Raw genomic sequence first — 20161 nt, 5'->3', positions numbered from 1 at the left:
CTAACCCTAGCCCTAACCCTAACCCTAGCCCTAACCCTAACCCTAACCCTAGCCCTAACCCTAACCCACCCTAGCCCTAACCCTAATGGGAAAATGGAAATAAATATACCATTCCATGTTTGGTAAAATTGATAAAGCAGTTTTATTCTTCGGGTCAGTACGATTACAGCGATACCTGATTTATATCATTTTTTTATATTTTAGCGCTTTTATACGATAAAAACAATTTTATAGAAAAAAATAATTATTTTTGCAACGCTTTTTTCTGAGCACTATAACTTTTTTATTTTTATTATTTAACCCTAATGGGAAAATGGAAATACATACATATTTTAAATTTTTTAATTTTTCCCTAAGGGGGTGATGAAGGGGGGTTTGATTTACTTTTATAGCAGGTTTTTTAGCGGATTTTTATGATTGGCAGCCTCACACACTGAAAGACGCTTTTTATTGCAAAAAATATTTTTTGCGTTACCACATTTTGAGAGCTATAATTTTTCCATATTTGAGTCCACAGAGTCATGTGAGGTCTTATTTTTTGCGAGACGAGTTGACGTTTTTATTGGTAACATGTTCGGGCATGGGAGATTTTTGATCGCTTTTTATTCCGATTTTTGTGAGGCAGAATGACCAAAAAACAGCTATTCATGAAATTCTTTTGGGGGAGGCGTTTATACCGTTCCGCGTTTGGTAAAATTTCTAAAGCAGTTTTATTCTTCGGGTCAGTACAATTACAGCGATACCTCATTTATATCATTTTTTCATGTTTTGGTGCTTTTATACGATAAAAACTATTTTATAGAAAAAATAATTATTTTTGCATCGCTTTATTCTGAGGACTATAACTTTTTAATTTTTTTGCTGATGATGCTGTATGGCAGCTCGTTTTTTGCGGGACAAGATGACGTTTTCAGCGGTACCATGGTTATTTTTATCCGTCTTTTTGATCACGTGTTATTCCACTTTTTGTTTGGCGGTATGAGAATAAAGCGTTTTTTGCCTCTTTTTTTTACGGTGTTCACTGAAGGGGTTAACTAGTGATATAGTTTTATAGGTGGGGTCGTTACGGACGCAGCGATACTAAATATGTGTACTTTTATTGTTTGACTTTTTTTATTTAGATAAAGAAATGTATTTATGGGAATAATATTTTTTTTTTCTTTATTTAGGTTTTTTTTTTTTTTTTTTTTTTTTTTTACACATGTGGAAATTTTTTTTTTTTACTATTTTACTTTGTCCCAGGGGGGGATATCACAGATCGCTGATCTGACAGTTTGCACAGCACTCTGTGTTGTGAAATTGGATTTTGGGCTCCCCCGGTGGCCACTGGTGGAATTGAACTGGTGTGCATCATCCTCTCTGTTCACCTGTTTCCATCAGGATGTGGGAGTCGCTATTTAGCCTTGCTCCTCTGTCACTTCCATGCCGGTCAACATTGTAATCAGAAGCCTTTCTGTGCATGTTCCTGCTGCTAGACAACTCTCAGCTAAGTTGGACTTTAGTCCTTGTTTGTTTTTGCATTTTGTTCCAGTTCACAGCTGTAGTTTCGTTTCTGTGTCTGGAAAGCTCTTGTGATCTGAAATTGCCACTCTGATGTTATGAGTTAATACTAGAGTCTTAAAGTAATTTCAGGATGGTATTTTGATAGGGTTTTCAGCTGACCATGAAAGTGCCCTTTCTTTCTTCCTGCTATCTAGTAAGCGGACCTCAATTTTGCTAAACCTATTTTCATACTACGTTTGTCATTTCATCTAAAATCACCGCCAATATTTGTGGGGGCCTCTGTCTGCCTTTCGGGGAAATTTCTCTAGAGGTGAGCCAGGACTATATTTTCCTCTGCCAGGATTAGTTAGTCCTCCGGCCGGCGCTGGGCGTCTAGGGATAAAACGCAGGCTACGCTACCCGGCTACTGTTAGTTGTGCGGCAGGTTTAGTTCATGGTCAGTTTAGTTTCCATCATTCCAAGAGCTAGTTCTTATGTTTGCTGGGCTATGTTCTCTTGCCATTGAGAACCATAACAGTTTGACCGGCCATAAAGGGTTAAATTAATTGACAGAGAAAGGAGAGAAAAGAGAAGTCTGCTGAAGATTTTTTTTTTTTTTTTTCCTTCAGTTCTGAGTGTGCTTGTAATTGAATCTCTTGCAAGTCTGCCTATATTGCAGCCTTTCTCTCTCTCTCTCCTTCTAATCCTGGAATGGCTCTGTGTTCACCTGTTTAAAATGGATATTCAGAGTTTAGCTGCAGGTTTGAATAATCTCACCACGAAAGTTCAAAATTTACAAGATTTTGTTGTTCATGTTCCTATATCTGAACCTAGAATTCCTTTGCCTGAATTTTTCTCGGGGAATAGATCTTGCTTTCAAAATTTCAAAAATAATTGCAAGTTGTTTTTGTCCCTGAAATCTCGCTCTGCTGGAGATCCTGCTCAGCAGGTCAGGATTGTGATTTCCTTGCTCCGGGGCGACCCTCAGGATTGGGCTTTTGCATTGGCTCCAGGGGATCCTGCGTTGCTCAATGTGGATGCGTTTTTTCTGGCCTTGGGGTTGCTTTATGAAGAACCTCAGTTAGAACTTCAGGCGGAAAAGGCCTTGATGTCCCTATCTCAGGGGCAAGACGAAGCTGAAATATACTGCCAGAAATTCCGTAAATGGGCTGTGCTTACTCAGTGGAATGAGTGCGCCCTGGCGGCGAATTTCAGAGAGGGTCTCTCTGATGCCATTAAGGATGTTATGGTGGGGTTCCCTGTGCCTGCGGGTCTGAATGAGTCCATGACAATGGCTATCCAGATCGATAGGCGTCTGCGGGAGCGCAAACCTGTGCACCATTTGGCGGTGTCTACTGAGAAGACGCCAGAGAATATGCAATGTGATAGAATTCTGTCCAGAAGTGAACGGCAGAATTTTAGACGAAAAAATTGGTTGTGCTTCTATTGCGGTGATTCTACTCATGTTATATCAGCATGCTCTAAGCGTACTAAGAAGCTTGATAAGTCTGTTTCAATTGGCACTTTACAGTCTAAGTTTATTCTATCTGTGACCCTGATTTGTTCTTTATCATCTATTACCGCGGATGCCTATGTCGACTCTGGCGCCGCTTTGAGTCTTATGGATTGGTCCTTTGCCAAACGCTGTGGGTATGATTTGGAGCCTCTTGAAACTCCTATACCCCTGAAGGGGATTGACTCCACCCCATTGGCTAGCAATAAACCACAATACTGGACACAAGTAACTATGCGGATTAATCCGGATCACCAGGAGATTATTCGCTTTCTTGTGCTGTATAACCTATATGATGTGTTGGTGCTTGGATTGCCATGGCTGCAATCTCATAACCCAGTCCTTGACTGGAAAGCTATGTCTGTGTTAAGCTGGGGATGTAAGGGGACGCATGGGGACGTACCTGTGGTTTCCATTTCATCATCTATTCCCTCTGAGATTCCTGAATTCTTGACTGAATATCGTGACGTTTTTGAAGAACCTAAGCTTGGTTCATTACCTCCGCACCGGGAGTGCGATTGTGCCATAGATTTGATTCCGGGTAGTAAATACCCTAAGGGTCGTTTATTTAATCTGTCTGTGCCTGAACATGCTGCTATGCGAGAATATATAAAGGAGTCCTTGGAAAAGGGACATATTCGTCCTTCGTCATCTCCCTTAGGAGCCGGTTTTTTCTTTGTGGCTAAGAAAGATGGCTCTTTGAGGCCGTGCATTGATTATCGGCTTTTGAATAAAATCACGGTTAAATATCAATATCCGTTGCCACTGCTGACTGATTTGTTTGCTCGCATAAAGGGGGCCAAGTGGTTCTCTAAGATAGATCTCCGTGGGGCGTATAATTTGGTGCGAATTAAGCAGGGGGATGAGTGGAAAACCGCATTTAATACGCCCGAGGGCCACTTTGAGTATTTGGTGATGCCTTTTGGTCTTTCAAATGCCCCTTCAGTCTTTCAGTCCTTTATGCATGACATTTTCCGTGATTATTTGGATAAATTTATGATTGTGTATCTGGATGATATTTTGATTTTTTCGGATGACTGGGACTCTCATGTCCAGCAGGTCAGGAGGGTTTTTCAGGTTTTGCGATCTAATTCCTTGTGTGTGAAGGGTTCTAAGTGCGTTTTTGGGGTTCAAAAGATTTCCTTTTTGGGATATATTTTTTCCCCCTCTTCTATCGAGATGGATCCTGTCAAGGTTCAGGCTATTTGTGATTGGACGCAACCCTCTTCTCTTAAGAGTCTTCAGAAATTTTTGGGCTTTGCTAACTTTTATCGTCGATTTATTGCTGGTTTTTCTGATGTTGTTAAACCATTGACTGATTTGACTAAGAAGGGTGCTGATGTTGCTGATTGGTCCCATGCTGCTGTGGAGGCCTTTCGGGAGCTTAAGCGCCGCTTTTCTTCTGCCCCTGTGTTGCGTCAGCCTGATGTTGCTCTTCCTTTTCAGGTTGAGGTCGACGCTTCTGAAATCGGAGCTGGGGCGGTTTTGTCGCAGAGAAGTTCCGATTGCTCCATGATGAGACCTTGTGCTTTTTTCTCGCGTAAATTTTCGCCCGCCGAGCGGAATTATGATGTTGGGAATCGGGAGCTTTTGGCCATGAAGTGGGCTTTTGAGGAGTGGCGTCATTGGCTTGAGGGGGCTAGACATCAGGTGGTGGTATTGACTGACCACAAAAATCTAATTTATCTTGAGTCCGCCAGACGCCTGAATCCTAGACAGGCACGCTGGTCATTGTTTTTCTCTCGGTTTAATTTTGTGGTGTCCTACCTGCCGGGTTCTAAGAATGTTAAGGCGGATGCCCTTTCTAGGAGTTTTGAGCCTGACTCCCCTGGTAATTCTGAACCTACAGGTATCCTTAAGGACGGAGTGATATTGTCTGCCGTTTCTCCAGACCTGCGGCGGGCCTTGCAGGAGTTTCAGGCGGATAGACCTGATCGTTGCCCACCTGGTAGACTGTTTGTTCCTGATGATTGGACCAGTAAAGTCATTTCTGAGGTTCATTCTTCTGCGTTGGCAGGTCATCCTGGAATCTTTGGTACCAGGGATTTGGTGGCAAGGTCCTTCTGGTGGCCTTCCCTGTCTCGAGATGTGCGAGGCTTCGTGCAGTCTTGTGACATTTGTGCTCGGGCCAAGCCTTGTTGTTCTCGGGCTAGTGGATTGTTGTTGCCCTTGCCTATCCCGAAGAGGCCCTGGACGCACATCTCGATGGATTTTATTTCGGATCTTCCTGTTTCTCAGAAGATGTCTGTCATCTGGGTGGTGTGTGATCGTTTCTCTAAGATGGTCCATTTGGTTCCCCTGCCTAAGTTGCCTTCTTCTTCCGACTTGGTTCCTCTGTTTTTTCAAAATGTGGTCCGTTTGCATGGTATTCCGGAGAATATCGTTTCTGACAGAGGTACCCAATTCGTGTCTAGATTTTGGCGAGCATTCTGTGCTAGGATGGGCATAGATTTGTCTTTCTCGTCTGCTTTCCATCCTCAGACTAATGGCCAGACCGAGCGGACGAATCAGACCTTGGAGACATATTTGAGGTGTTTTGTGTCTGCAGATCAGGATGATTGGGTTGCTTTTTTGCCTTTAGCGGAGTTTGCCCTCAATAATCGGGCCAGCTCTGCCACCTTGGTGTCTCCCTTTTTCTGTAATTCGGGGTTTCATCCTTGATTTTCTTCTGGTCAGGTGGAATCTTCGGATTGTCCTGGAGTGGATGCTGTGGTGGAGAGGTTGCATCAGATTTGGGGGCAGGTAGTGGACAATTTGAAGTTGTCCCAGGAGAAGACTCAGCTTTCTGCCAACCGCCGGCGTCGGGTTGGTCCTCGGCTTTGTGTTGGGGACTTGGTGTGGTTGTCTTCTCGTTTTGTCCCTATGAGGGTTTCTTCTCCCAAGTTTAAGCCTCGGTTCATCGGCCCGTACAAGATATTGGAGATTCTTAACCCTGTGTCCTTCCGTTTGGACCTCCCTGCATCTTTTTCTATTCATAATGTTTTTCATCGGTCATTATTGCGCAGGTATGAGGTACCGGTTGTGCCTTCCGTTGAGCCTCCTGCTCCGGTGTTGGTTGAGGGCGAGTTGGAGTACGTTGTGGAAAAAATCTTGGACTCCCGTGTTTCCAGACGGAAACTCCAGTATCTGGTCAAATGGAAGGGATACGGTCAGGAGGATAATTCTTGGGTGACTGCCTCTGATGTTCATGCCTCCGATTTGGTCCGTGCCTTTCATAGGGCTCATCCTGATCGCCCTGGTGGTTCTGGTGAGGGTTCAGTGCCCCCTCCTTGAGGGGGGGGTACTGTTGTGAAATTGGATTTTGGGCTCCCCCGGTGGCCACTGGTGGAATTGAACTGGTGTGCATCATCCTCTCTGTTCACCTGTTTCCATCAGGATGTGGGAGTCGCTATTTAGCCTTGCTCCTCTGTCACTTCCATGCCGGTCAACATTGTAATCAGAAGCCTTTCTGTGCATGTTCCTGCTGCTAGACAACTCTCAGCTAAGTTGGACTTTAGTCCTTGTTTGTTTTTGCATTTTGTTCCAGTTCACAGCTGTAGTTTCGTTTCTGTGTCTGGAAAGCTCTTGTGATCTGAAATTGCCACTCTGATGTTATGAGTTAATACTAGAGTCTTAAAGTAATTTCAGGATGGTATTTTGATAGGGTTTTCAGCTGACCATGAAAGTGCCCTTTCTGTCTTCCTGCTATCTAGTAAGCGGACCTCAATTTTGCTAAACCTATTTTCATACTACGTTTGTCATTTCATCTAAAATCACCGCCAATATTTGTGGGGGCCTCTGTCTGCCTTTCGGGGAAATTTCTCTAGAGGTGAGCCAGGACTATATTTTCCTCTGCCAGGATTAGTTAGTCCTCCGGCCGGCGCTGGGCGTCTAGGGATAAAACGCAGGCTACGCTACCCGGCTACTGTTAGTTGTGCGGCAGGTTTAGTTCATGGTCAGTTTAGTTTCCATCCTTCCAAGAGCTAGTTCTTATGTTTGCTGGGCTATGTTCTCTTGCCATTGAGAACCATAACAACTCTGTCAGATCACCGATCTGATTTACAGCACTGCAGGCTTACCAAGCGCCTGCTCTGAGCAGGCACTTGGTAAGCCACCTCCCTCCCTGCAGGACCCGGATGCCGTGGCCATCTTGGATCCAGGCACCTGCAGCGAGGAGGAGGTAAGAGACCCTCGCAGCAACTCGATCACATCACGTTGCTCCGGGGGTCTCAGGGACCGTGACCGCTCCTGGCACATAGTGCCGGATGTCAGCTGCGATAGGCAGCTGACACCCGGCCGCGATCGGCCGCGCTCCCCCCGGGAGCGCAGCCAATCGTGCTGGACGTACTATTCCGTCCTTGGGAATTAGGGCCCACCCCACATGGACGGAATAGTACGTCCAATGGCAGAAAGGGGTTAAAATGTCAAACATCAGCAATTCTATTGTTTTTCATTGATTTAGCTGTATTATTTTTTCTTTTTTTTTAAAGGACAACTTATATTTATCACTGGCACTATTTTGGGGTACATGCATGTAATTACAAAGCTTTTTTAAATTCTTTTGGGGGAGAAAAAAAATGGAAACATCAATTCAGTTATTTTTTTCGATTTCTCACCATAAAGAGTTAATAACATTTTGACAAGCACCTGTGCCACTTACAAATAACTTATTTTTTGAGGAATAGTTTTATTACACAGCTATGTGAATGATAAAATAAATACTTTGTGGACTCCTGAAATACAAAGATGAAAAATAAAAAATAGGAAAATTGCTTTGTCCCAAAGGTCCAAAAATTGACAATTCCTTAAAGGGTTTATCCGAGACTTTGGAGTTTTCTTTTGGCCTTTAGGCTAAGAACTTACTGGTAGCTAGTTTCTAACTACCAGCCTGCTCTTACCTTTCAAGATGTTTTCCAGCAAATATAGATCTTCATTTGACCTCACATCATTACAGCAGATTTTTAACTCTCAGTCTGGTTTGTCAACGGGTCATCCCTGTGGTGTCATGCTGATAGATTGATCGGTCTGCACAGATAGGCAGTGAGAAGCTATCTGTCATAATGTGATCGCCTGGAGTAAGGGTAAGGAGCCTAATACTGTCACTGGAACTGGGATCTTAACTATCCGTGTTCCTGGGGTACACTCAAAGGTAGAGAGGCCTGGGTCTACTATAAACTCCAACTACACAGCTCAATGCTTTCCAGGAAGAAGATTCTTTCTCCAGCAAGGAAGAAATGCCCAAAGCTAGTATATATAAGGAGATGACATGATGATAGCAGCTGTAGCTGGGAGCAACCATCTGTATGTTCCCAGTAAACATGGAAAGAGTCCTTAACCCACTTCAGCCCTGATGGAAAGCAAATCCATTTAAAATAGGACTCAAATCACACTGTCTCAACAGAGGACCTGCAATTCTTTACCTGTAGTGACCTTGTAACTCCAGATGTTCCAGGGGGATGTGACACCCTCTTGACACTGTCTGTCAATCAGTACAACATCTGCAGTGATGTCCCACTGACAGAGCACACTGGAAGAGAAGAAGCTGCTTTGTTGACCTGAGAACACTGCAAGCAGAAGAATCACCGGCAGGTAAAGTGTGTGTCGGCTCTGAGCTGGAAGAGATCAAGGCATGGCAGAACAGGCTGGTAATTAGCAACTATCTGTAGGAAATTCACCCAATAGTCAAAAAAAATCCAGATAACCTTTTTAAAGGATTAAAGTTCTTAAATGTAGTGACTGACTATTATTAAGTCATGTTTCATATTAAGTCATATTCAAAATACTAATACAAAAAAAACCCAGACTGATTAGTGAACTGCACTTTTTACAGTAAATTATTTGGAATCATTTCTATGTTGTGCTGTAGGTTTAAGTACTGCTGGATTTGGTGTTCTTAAAGCTAAAACTCCTTTCTTCAATAAGCTTAACAGAAGACCCGTGACATGGCTACAAGTAAAAACAAATCTATTCTAATTTGTAATTTGGTAACTTGAGCAAACATTTTTTTCTCTCTGTCTGCACCATTGATTAAATGTCTCTTTATCTGCACACTTACATGTGCCTAATTACTCTGCAGATTGAACTGAAAACAACTTTATCTCACATTTGTGTTAACTCCATACTCCACTAAATATAAACTTGTATGTTGTATACATGAAAACTATGTGCACATCAAATGCAATAACCTAGTAATATCAATACAATGACATGAAGATCCCCTACCAGACTTGTGCAAGGAAAATAAAAGTCCAAATCGCAAGGAATTCAGATAGAAGCTGGGCAGAAGAAAGATTGCTGCTCTCTCAGCTCTTGGTTCTCCAGCCCCTATGCAGACCCAAATGGATACAGAGCTTACTTATAGGACCGATGGTGACCACAACAGTGAAACTGAACATGCCAGCCATGAATCAAACTCTGGATGTCCCAATTGTTGCCCTTTTTTCAACAGGCACACACAGAGAAGATCTGCAGACTGCCTCCACTGAAGGCCCTTCCCAGGCTCTGGAGAAGTGGAAACTATTGTCTAGGCAGTGTCGGGCTCAAATACTAGTGAAGTCCTCCAAAGCAAGATGATCTACTGACTTAGGCCGGTGTCCTACGTGCGAGTGCGAGTGCAATGCTAGAAACTCGCGCAAGTCTCTTGTATTGCACTCGCAAGTAGGACACCGGCCTTACTGACATGGTGCAACCCTTGTCTGTCTGATTTCTTTTTTTTTACATTTTCTAGCTACATAATTTTCAATAGAATGTACTTTTGTGCTTGCATCTTTATAAGGGTTTATTCTTATAATGTGCATATTACGCCCATTAGTACTTACCCTCTGTTCACACACTGTTTTTGCAATGCATTTGATGTGTAATCCAAAAGTATGCATAGATTTTAATTGACCTAATATTTTCAACAATGTGTCCTTTTGGAATTAGTGATGGTGGTTAGTTGGCGGTGGCTTTAGAATTCCTTTTTTTTACTGTACTATACAAACATAGTCCACTACAGGCGTTTCATAAAAAATATGCAAATTATTATTTTCCAAGGATCTATAGGACATCAATTGGATGTAACAACCTATAAGTCATATGTCGACCCTATAACCAACCTTGCAAGCCACATGATTTAATATTAAATATCATGTGATATGAATATTTCATTGAATAAGGCTTATTATAAGACAAAATGCCGAAAAAAATATAAAAAATAAATGTACAAAGTAAATTATTTTTTTTCTTTGATAATATTTGCTCTTGCATTTCTACCGTGTTATTGTAACCTTATTATTTCCCTGAACTTAAAGACTGTTTTTTAGGATTTTTTTAAATAAATCAAAAGTATACACTAAAATAAGAAACTTTGCAATATATATTATTGGAGAAATCTGCTTCTTTCTCCACCAAGACTGATTATTCATTTTCAAAATTCTCAATTCATGGCTAAAACATTCAGTGAATGCAGAATTCCCATTATTGAGATAGACGGTGACAGTTCGCATAGTTCTATGGAGAAATGTAACTGACATTCCAAGAGAACTTGCCACAGAATGTCTGCGTCTACCTGTAGCTCCTTCCTCCATACAATTTTAAAAGCACCAACTGTCATGTCCTATATCAGTAAGAACTTTTTTTTTTCACTGAAATCATATTTTTCATATTTTACCCATGAATTGAAAGTCTAATATCAGGTGAAAGAAGCAGATTTCTCTTGTAAGATATATTAGAATGTTGCTTATTTTTCATGAGTAATATGGATTTATGTAATAAACCTTAAAACATTGGTTAGTATTTAAAGAAAAGAAACATTTTAACTGATATAGATTTGCAAGAAATAGAATGTCTGTGTATGGCCAACATTCAATTTGTACAATGTTTTATATAAGCTACAATACCCAGTGTATTTTAGATCAAGATGCTTTGCTGATTTTTGATGGGAAGGAAACTATGTAGTTAGTGATCATTTTCACTCCTCATGTCCTTTGCAAGCTTATAGTGCTTTACTGTGTAGTGGGAACTTCTATCAAGGTTGGAATAGTTCTTTAATCTCAAGAAATAAATGGGATATTTCATGATTACTTTCTATAATTGGAAAAGAACATAACCAGTAATTAGATTATTACAATGGTAATCTCTGATTTAATAGAAAATGACATTGAAAGCTACTCAATTTCCATTAAAAGTAGATAATGTGGCAGAATAAAAAATACTTGTGTTCTATCGCTCTTTAGAAAGGATGGTTATTGCAACTTTTCCATATACGGTACTAATTAATGAAGTGTTATGGAAAACTATACCTTTATCTTGATACTTTTTCTTTAGGAGGAATCTGTAAGCAGGTTTTTCTTATTTAATCTGTGAGTAGCATGATGCAGGGATAGAGTCCCTGATTCCAGCGATGTGTCACTATTGGTCCGAATACTGTAAAATCACTGTTTTCTCTGCTGCAGATCTGCCAGTTCTCTGAATGCTGAGCTCTGTATAACCCCACCCCCACTACTGATTGGCCATTTTCTTTGTACACTGTGCATTGATAAAAAGCTGCCAATCAGTGGTGGGGCAGGGTTGCAAAGAGCAGGATGACTACATAGCACAAGACAACTAGTGATAATCTCCTGTTTATGAAACACTGCAAAAAGCAGTAAGTGATACATTACAGGAATCAGAGTCTCTGCCACTACATTATGCTGCTCTCAGATTACATAGAAAAAAAACTGTTGACATTTTCTTTTTAAATATACATACCTTATATACTCGAGTATAAGCCAATCTGAGTATAAGCTGAGGCACCTAATTTTGCCACAGAAAGCTGGGTAAGCTTATTGACTCAAGTATAAGCCGGGTATGTATTATCCCCTCATTCCCTGTCCCATCTGGTATGCATGGCTCGGCACCCCCTCCCATCCTTGTAAGCATGGCTCCCCTGGCACCATACTTGTATGCACGGCTCCCCCAGTTCCATCCTTGTATGCACGGCTCCCGGTCCCATCTTGTATACATGGCTGGGCTCCCCCATCTTCCCCCATCCTCCCCATCATACTCACCCTCCTCGTGCTGTCGCTTAACATCCCTGCATCTCCATTGTCTCAGCGTGGCAGTTTCTTCCTGTGCTCAGCGGTCACGTGGTACCACTCATTAAGGTTATGAATATGCGCTCCACGCCTATGGGAGTGGAGTCACGTCCATATTCATTACCTTAATGAGCGGTACCATGTGACCGCTGAGCACAGGAACAGGAAAGAGCTGCTGGCGCCGGGTCAGAGATGCAATGACGGAGATTCAGCGATGGAGGGTGAGTATTGATGTCTTCTGGAAGCCTGCAGATGCAGCTGTCGCTGTGCTACAGCCACCGGCTCCCCGCTCCCCCTCCCCCACCGGCTTTCTGGATAGTGACTCGTGTATAAGCCGAGGGGGGGCGTTTTCAGCACTAAAAAAATGTGCTGAAAATCTCAGCTTATATGCGAGTATATATGGTATATGGTATTATATTATAGTTTTCGGATACATTTATTGTCATTAAAATAATTTAGTAGCTACCTAATTCCTGTTATAGACATTAAAAATATAACATCATTAGGGTCAAGGAGTTAAATTTAGGTAGACAAGTATTAAAAAACCAATCTGTGCTCATGGCAGTCTGCATGGTTTTAACTCGGTACACATTTAATTACTCCTCACAGCTGGTGCGCTATCTATAAAAGTCACAGGATTCTGTAAATGTCAAGATGCCATGGAAAACATAGCCATTTGAACAGCAGTAAAGCTTTGTTTCTAGCAAAGGTTTATTTTTCTCTCTCCAGAATACAGGTGATGTGGTGCCTGACTAGTCAGTGACTTACATAAACTTGTCAGCAAAACTCATCGCTTTCATGCTCTGTCCCAGTTTGTCTGCCTAAAAAGTTGTTGAAATGTGCTGCAATGTTCAGCAAGATAAAGAAAATAGAAAACATATTTCATGCAAAGTAGAAAAAAGCAATAAAGTAGAAACGTTAAATCAAACATATTTTGACAGATAAAACGTATTTTGTTCTGGAATGTCCAAATATTTGTAAATAATGAGAAAACTAGACAATGATTTGCCCAATGATAGCAACGACAAGCCGACCTGATTTTTTTTTCTACATGGTAGGCTATGCTCACAAGCCATTCTTTTGTAAGGCAGATTGAAGCAGCTTCAGGATAACATTTGTCATCCTTGTTTTTACTGAAGCTGCTTTGCTTGGAAAAACTCAGCATCTAAGAGACGCCTTATGTACATAGTATCAGGGTATGTTCACATTGAGATTTTTGAACAGTTTCATAACCATGAGTTTTTTAAGCAGAAACTGCTTTAGGAAACTTTCCTGTTTTCTTGTCTTTTGGGATACGTGTTCTTTTTCTAAATTGGTTTTGGAAGAGTTTTTTTCCCCAGAAGTGTCCTTTGCAGTCTTTTCATTAGACAGATACTTCATTTGGAGAGATTTTCATCAGACTCCTTTTCAAAAAAGGAACATATATTTTTTCTTCCTACCAGGCATTTCTCAAAAGATGCAAAGGAAAAAAACTAAAAAAAACTGAAAAACCTATTAAAAACATTTAAAAGAATGTACTTAAGCCATTCTATGCAGATATGACACTGTACAGGGTTTTGAATGTCTTTTAACAACTTCAGATTTCTAAAAACACAAGCAGTTAAAAAAGGTAAAATGTTAATTCTGCTGGCATTTTCCATACTGTTTTTTACAATACAGGTCAGTGGTAAATCTCAAAAGTCACCGGGAAGGATGTTTTTTTCTTCATTATTCAATACAGTGTAAATAACAACTGGAAAATGACAGCAAAAAAAGACTTCCCAAAATCCATGGGAAAACCTTCCAAAAATACACCAGTAGCCAAAAGCATCAGAAAAAAAGCGCAGGAAACAACTAAAAAAAACAGCACAAAAGATGATTCATGAAAAAACTCCATACTTTTCTGAAACGTCTTCAGGGTTCACTTGAGTTTAGAAGATGTTTTGTGCACAAAGCCATTAACATCAATTTAGATGCCTTCAGTGTGAATGTACAATTTTCATAGTTATGAAAATACAGAAAAATCTTTAAATGAGAAGGTGTGTCCAAACTTTTGGTCTGTACTGTGTATATATATATATATATATATATATATATATATATATATATATATATATATATACAGTATATACAGTATATATATATATATATATATATATATATATATATATATAGTGACACATATATATGTATATGTGTGTGTATTTATATCGCAAAGAGAGATAGATCGAAGAAAAGCCGGTAATACATCTGTCGGATTCTGCAAATTCACTGCATGAGCCGACAGGATAGAAGAGATGGATTACATACAGTAAATACATATAGAATAGGTAGATATATAGATGTCAGTGACAAATACAATTAGTACAGTGTGTGTGCAAATTACTGGACATATATTTAATTAATAAAATATTATTTTATGGAAAAAAAGGGTGTGGGCTCCCGCGCAATTTTCAAAACCAGCAGAGGGAAAGCCAGCAACTGGGAGCAGATGTTTATAGCCTGGGAAGGGGGTAATACTCATGGATCTTCCTAGGCTATTAATATCAGCTCACAGCTGTATACTTAGACTTTATTGACTTTTAAAAAAATCATATGGGGTTCCCCCATGGTTACTAACCAGCAAAGGCTATGCAGACAGCTGCAGGCTGATATTAATAGCCTAGGAAGGGGCCATGGATATTGGCCTCCCCTTGGCTAAAAACATCAGCACTCAGCCACCTCAGAAAAGGCGCATCAATAGTTGTGAAGTTGATCTCACCTTTTGTATTGATTGAAAGGTGATTTCAAGCCCACAACTTAGTAATGGAGAGATGTCAATAAGACACCTATCCATGACTAATCCTATAGTTGGTACATGTTAAATAAAGACACATCCAGAATAAAGTATTTTAATGAAATAAAACACAACACAGTATTATCATTTTATTTTTTACTGTTAATCCATGCGACACCCTCGATCTCCTGTAATAAAAGTTGCACTCATCCATTTTTCTCGCAAATGAGTATGAGCCCTAACACTGGCGTATAGAGATCTGGCAATGTTCTCTTTCTGAAGCAAAACTCCCCTCTTTTTCTTTTTGACACAAACTACTAACAGAACCTAACTAAGCTCTAGTTCTCTTTATGACTTCTCCCACTTCTTGGGCCAGCCAACCGTTAACTCTTTCCTCTCTTGTCTGCTACAGCCCCAAATGTGAGTCACAGCATAAAATGTATTAAACAATGCATTAGAAATAGGTCATTGTAAAACACATACATTTCTTCAGGAAGGATGTTGAGACTTCCTCCTCACTTTTCATAGATGGAAGAACACTTTAGTGCTTTTTGCATAGCCCATTAAAAGCTATCTTTATTATTTTCAATATTAAAAATAATTCTGCTCTGATAAATCTTGGTGCAGTTTAGAAGATGTGAGTAAAGTTTTTTCTTTGCGGGGGAAGTACAGTAAAAATACATTATTATCAATATTGGCTTTCTTCCTATTCATAGTCAGATAATTAATAATTGATTATGAACAACAAAACAAGGTACTTAATCTATAAAAGTCTTTGAAAGATGTTAGCACCTCTGAAATGCTAATTGCCATTACATACTTTGCTTTTTTCCATTGTGTTATCTGAGACCACATTTGTTCCTCTTCTTTCCTTTCATCAAGGTTCAACTGAGGCATTAGATAGAAGTTTTAAAAAAGAAAGCCACATGTATAGATGTGTAGATATTACCCTTTGTGACATTAACTTGAATTGTGATCATTATTTCTAATAGAGAATAATGATTAATACAACTTCTGTTCAGCTAAATGCCCATGACAGATAACAAAAGCTGTTCTGCCGCAATCTTCCTAAATAGGCAAATTAGGAATTGGTTGCTTCGATGATAAAAGGTCAGCTTTTCTTTCCTTTTATAAAACAGACAAAACGTAAGGTAGGACCATTTTTTATACAAAATTCTTTTAAGAATATAGACTTTCTAATATTTAGTGCATGCTACAAGAGATAAGTTTAAAAATGCTTAATTTGTTTTACATAGTTCTACTACTTTTTTAACCCCTTCGCGACATGCGCCGTACTAGTACTGCGCTGCCGGCACTGCATTATTGCCAGCCGCAGTACTAGTACGGCGCCCCGATCACCGCGGTCTCGCGCTGAGCACCGCGGTGATCGGGTGCGGGTGTCAGCTGTATATGACAGCTGACACCCCGCAGCAATGCCACCGCTGTCACCGATCGCGGGCATTTAACCCCTCTGATGCCGCTGTCAATAGTGACAGCGGCATAGAGGGGGATCGCGCAGGGACGGGGGCTCCCTGCGCTCTCCCACCGGAGCAACGCGATGAGATCGCGCTGCTCCGGTGACCTGGAAGGAGTCCCTGGATCCAAGATGGCCGCGGGACTCCTTCCGGGTCATGAGATGACCCTGCTTGCCGGCGTCTCCTGAGAATTCCTCATAGCAGGCGCCGGCAAGCCTCTGCAAGTGCCTGTCACATCGGTGATCTGACAGAGTGCTGTGCACACTGACAGATCACCGATCTGTGATGTCCCCCCCTGGGACAAAGTAAAAAAGTTAAAAAAAATTTTTTCCACATGTGTAAAAAAAAAAAAAAAAATTCCTAAATAAAGAAAAAAAAAATATTCCCATAAATACTTTTCTTTATCTAAATAAAAAAAAATCACACAATAAAAGTACACATATTTAGTATCACCGCGTCCGTAACGACCCCACCTATAAAACTATATCACTAGTTAACCCCTTCAGTGAACACCGTAAAAAAAAAAAAAAACGAGGCAAAAAACAATGCTTTATTCTCATACCGCCAAACAAAAAGTGGAATAACACGCGATCAAAAAGACGGATATAAATAACCATGGTACCGTTGAAAACGTCATCTTGTCCCGCAAAAAAAAAGCCACCAAAAAGCATCATCAGCAGAAAAATAAAAAAGTTATAGTTCTCAGAATAAAGCGATGCAAAAACAATTATTTTTTTATATAAAATAGTTTTTATTGTGTAAAAGCGCCAAAACATAAAAAAATTACATAAATGAGGTATCGCTGTAATCGTACTGACCCGAAGCATAAAACTGCTTTATCCTTTTTACCAAACGCGGAACGGTATAAACGCCCCCCCTAAAAGAATTTCAGGAATTGCTGGTTTTTGTTCATTCCGCCTCCCGTTAGGCTACTTTCACACTAGCGTCGGTACGGGGCCGTCGCGCTGCGTCGGCCCGACATACTGACGCATACTGTGCAAGCGCCGCACAACGGGGGCAGCGGATGCTGTTTTTCCACGCATCCGCTGCCCCATTGTGAGGTGCGGGGAGATGGGAGTGGAGTTCCAGCCGCGCATGCGCGGTCGGAAATGGTGGACCTTCGGCACAAAAAAAGTTACATGTAACGTTTTTTGCTGCCGGCGGTCCGCCACAACACGACGCAACCGTCGCACGACGATTGCGACGTGTGTCAATACGTCGCTAATGTTAGTCTATGGGGAAAAAACGCATCCTGCAGATGACTTTGCAGGATGCGTTTTTTCGCCAAAACGACGCATTGCGACGTATGCAAAAAAACGCTAGTGTGAAAGTAGCGCTAGGATTAGGACTAGGGTTAGGGCTAGGGTTAGGGCTGGGGTTAGGGTTGGGGTTAGGGTTTCAGTTAGAATTGGGGAGTTTTCACTGTTTAGGCACATCAGGGGCTCTCCAAACGCGACATGGCGTCCGATCTCAACGCGTTTGTTTGTGTTAAAAACGCATGCGTTTTTATAGAAAAAAAATAGAACACACACTGAAAAGTCACCCACCACCATCAAGGTGATAAAGGGATCCAAACCCTAACCCTAACCCTACCCCTAAACTCACCCCTAACCGTTTAATGAACATTTTCTGACAGTCATAGTGCCACGTATTTCAGTGCCACGTATTTCAGTGCCACGATATTTCAGTGCCACGATATTTCAGTGCCACGTCTTTCAGTGCCACGATATTTCAGTGCCATGTATTTCAGTGCCACGTATTTAAGTGCCACGATATTTCAGTGAAATACGTGGCACTGAAATATCGTGGCATTTACGTGAAATACGTGGCACTTATATATGTGGCACTTATATACGTGGCACTTATATACATGGCACTTATATACGTGGCACTTATATACGTGGCACTTATATACGTGGCCACTGAAATATCGTGGCACTTATATACGTATATACGTATATAAACGTATTTCAGTGCCACGTATTTCAGTGCCACGTATTTCAGGTTAGGGTTAGGGGTAGGGTTAGGGGTAGGGGTAGGGTTAGGGTTATTTGTTTTTTTCTTGTTTTCTTGTGTTTTTCTATAAAAACGCAAGCGTTTTACCGCGTTTACATGCGTTTTTTCACACATGCGTTTTTTTAAAAAACGCATGCAGATAAAAATGCAAGTGTGAAACCAGCCTTACCCTTGGGAAAATAAAAACATGGGGGCTAAAATATAATTTTCGTGGAAAAAAATATATTTTTTATTTTCACGGCTCTGCGTGATAAACTGTAGTGAAACACTTGTTGGTTCAAAGTTCTCACAACACATCTAGATAAATTCCGTGGGGGGTCTAGCTTCCAATATGGGGTCACTTGTGGGGGGTTTCTACTGTTTAGGTACATCAGGGGCTCTGCAAATGCAACATGACACCTGCAGACCAATCCATCTAAGTCTGCATTTCAAACGGCGCTCCTTCCCTTCCGAGCTCTGCCGTGCGCCCAAACAGTGGTTCCCCCCAATGTATGGGGTATCAGCATACTCAGGACAAATTGGACAATAACTTTTGTGGTCCAATTTCTCCTGTTACCCTTGGGGAAAAAAAAATTGCGGGCTAAAACATCATTTTGTGGAAAGAAAAAATGATTTTTTAATTTTCACAGCGCTACATTCTAAACTTTAGTGAAACAACTGGGGGTTAAAAGTGCTCACCACACATCTAGATAAATTCCTTAGGGGGTCTTCTTTCCAAAATGGTGTCACTTGTGGGGGTTTCCACTGTTTAGGCACGTCAGGGGCTCTCCAAACCCGACATGGGTTCCGATCTCAATTCCAGCCAATTTTGCATTGAAAAGTCAAATGGCACTCCTTCCCTTCCGAGCTCTGCCATGCGCCCAAACAGTAGTTTATCCCCATATATGAAGTATCAGCGTACTCAAGACAAATTGCACAACAACTTTTCGGGTCCAATTTATCCTGCTACCCTTGGGAAAATAAAAAATTTGGGGCAAAAAGATCATTTTTTGTGAAAATTAATATTAATTTTTTTTATGGCTCTACATTATAAACTTCTGTGAAGCACTTGGAGGTTCAAAGTGCTCACCACACATCTAGATTAGTTCCTTAGAGGGTCTACTTTCCAAAATGGTGTCACTTGTGGGGGTTTCCACTGTTTAGGCACGTCAGGGGCTCTCCAAACACGACATGGGTTCCGATCTCAATTCCAGCCAATTTTGCATTGAAAAGTCAAATGGCGCTCCTTCCCTTCCGAGCTCTGCCATGCGCCCAAACAGTGGTTTATCCCCATATATAAAGTATCAGCGTACTCAGGACAAATTGCACAACAACTTTTGGGGTCCAATTTATCCTGCTACCCTTGGGAAAATAAAAAATTTGGGGCAAAAAGATCATTTTTTGTGAAAATTAATATTAATTTTTTTTACGGCTCTACATTATAAACTTCTGTGAAGCACTTGGAGGTTCAAAGTGCTCACCACACATCTAGATTAGTTCCTTAGAGGGTCTACTTTCCAAAATGGTGTCACTTGTGGGGGTTTCCACTGTTTAGGCACGTCAGGGGCTCTCCAAACACGACATGGTTTCCGATCTCAATTCCAGCCAATTTTGCATTGAAAAGTCAAATGGCGCTCCTTCCCTTCCGAGCTCTGCCATGTGCCCAATCAATGGTTTACCCCAACATGTGGGGTATCGGCATACTCAGGACAAATTGTACAACAACGTTCTTGGTCCAATTTCTCCTGTTACCCTTGGTAAAATAAAACAAATTGGATCTGAAGTAAAAATTTTGTGAAAAAAAGTTAAATGTTCAATTTTTTTTAAACATTCCAAAAATTCCTGTGAAGCACCTGAAGGGTTAATAAACTTTTTGAATGTGGTTTTGCGTACCTTGAGGGGTGCA

The sequence above is a fragment of the Ranitomeya variabilis genome, chromosome 4 (assembly GCF_051348905.1).
Source record: "Ranitomeya variabilis isolate aRanVar5 chromosome 4, aRanVar5.hap1, whole genome shotgun sequence".
NCBI classification, from domain to species: Eukaryota; Metazoa; Chordata; class Amphibia; order Anura; family Dendrobatidae; genus Ranitomeya; species Ranitomeya variabilis.
Note: the sequence above shows the minus strand (reverse complement) of the source record.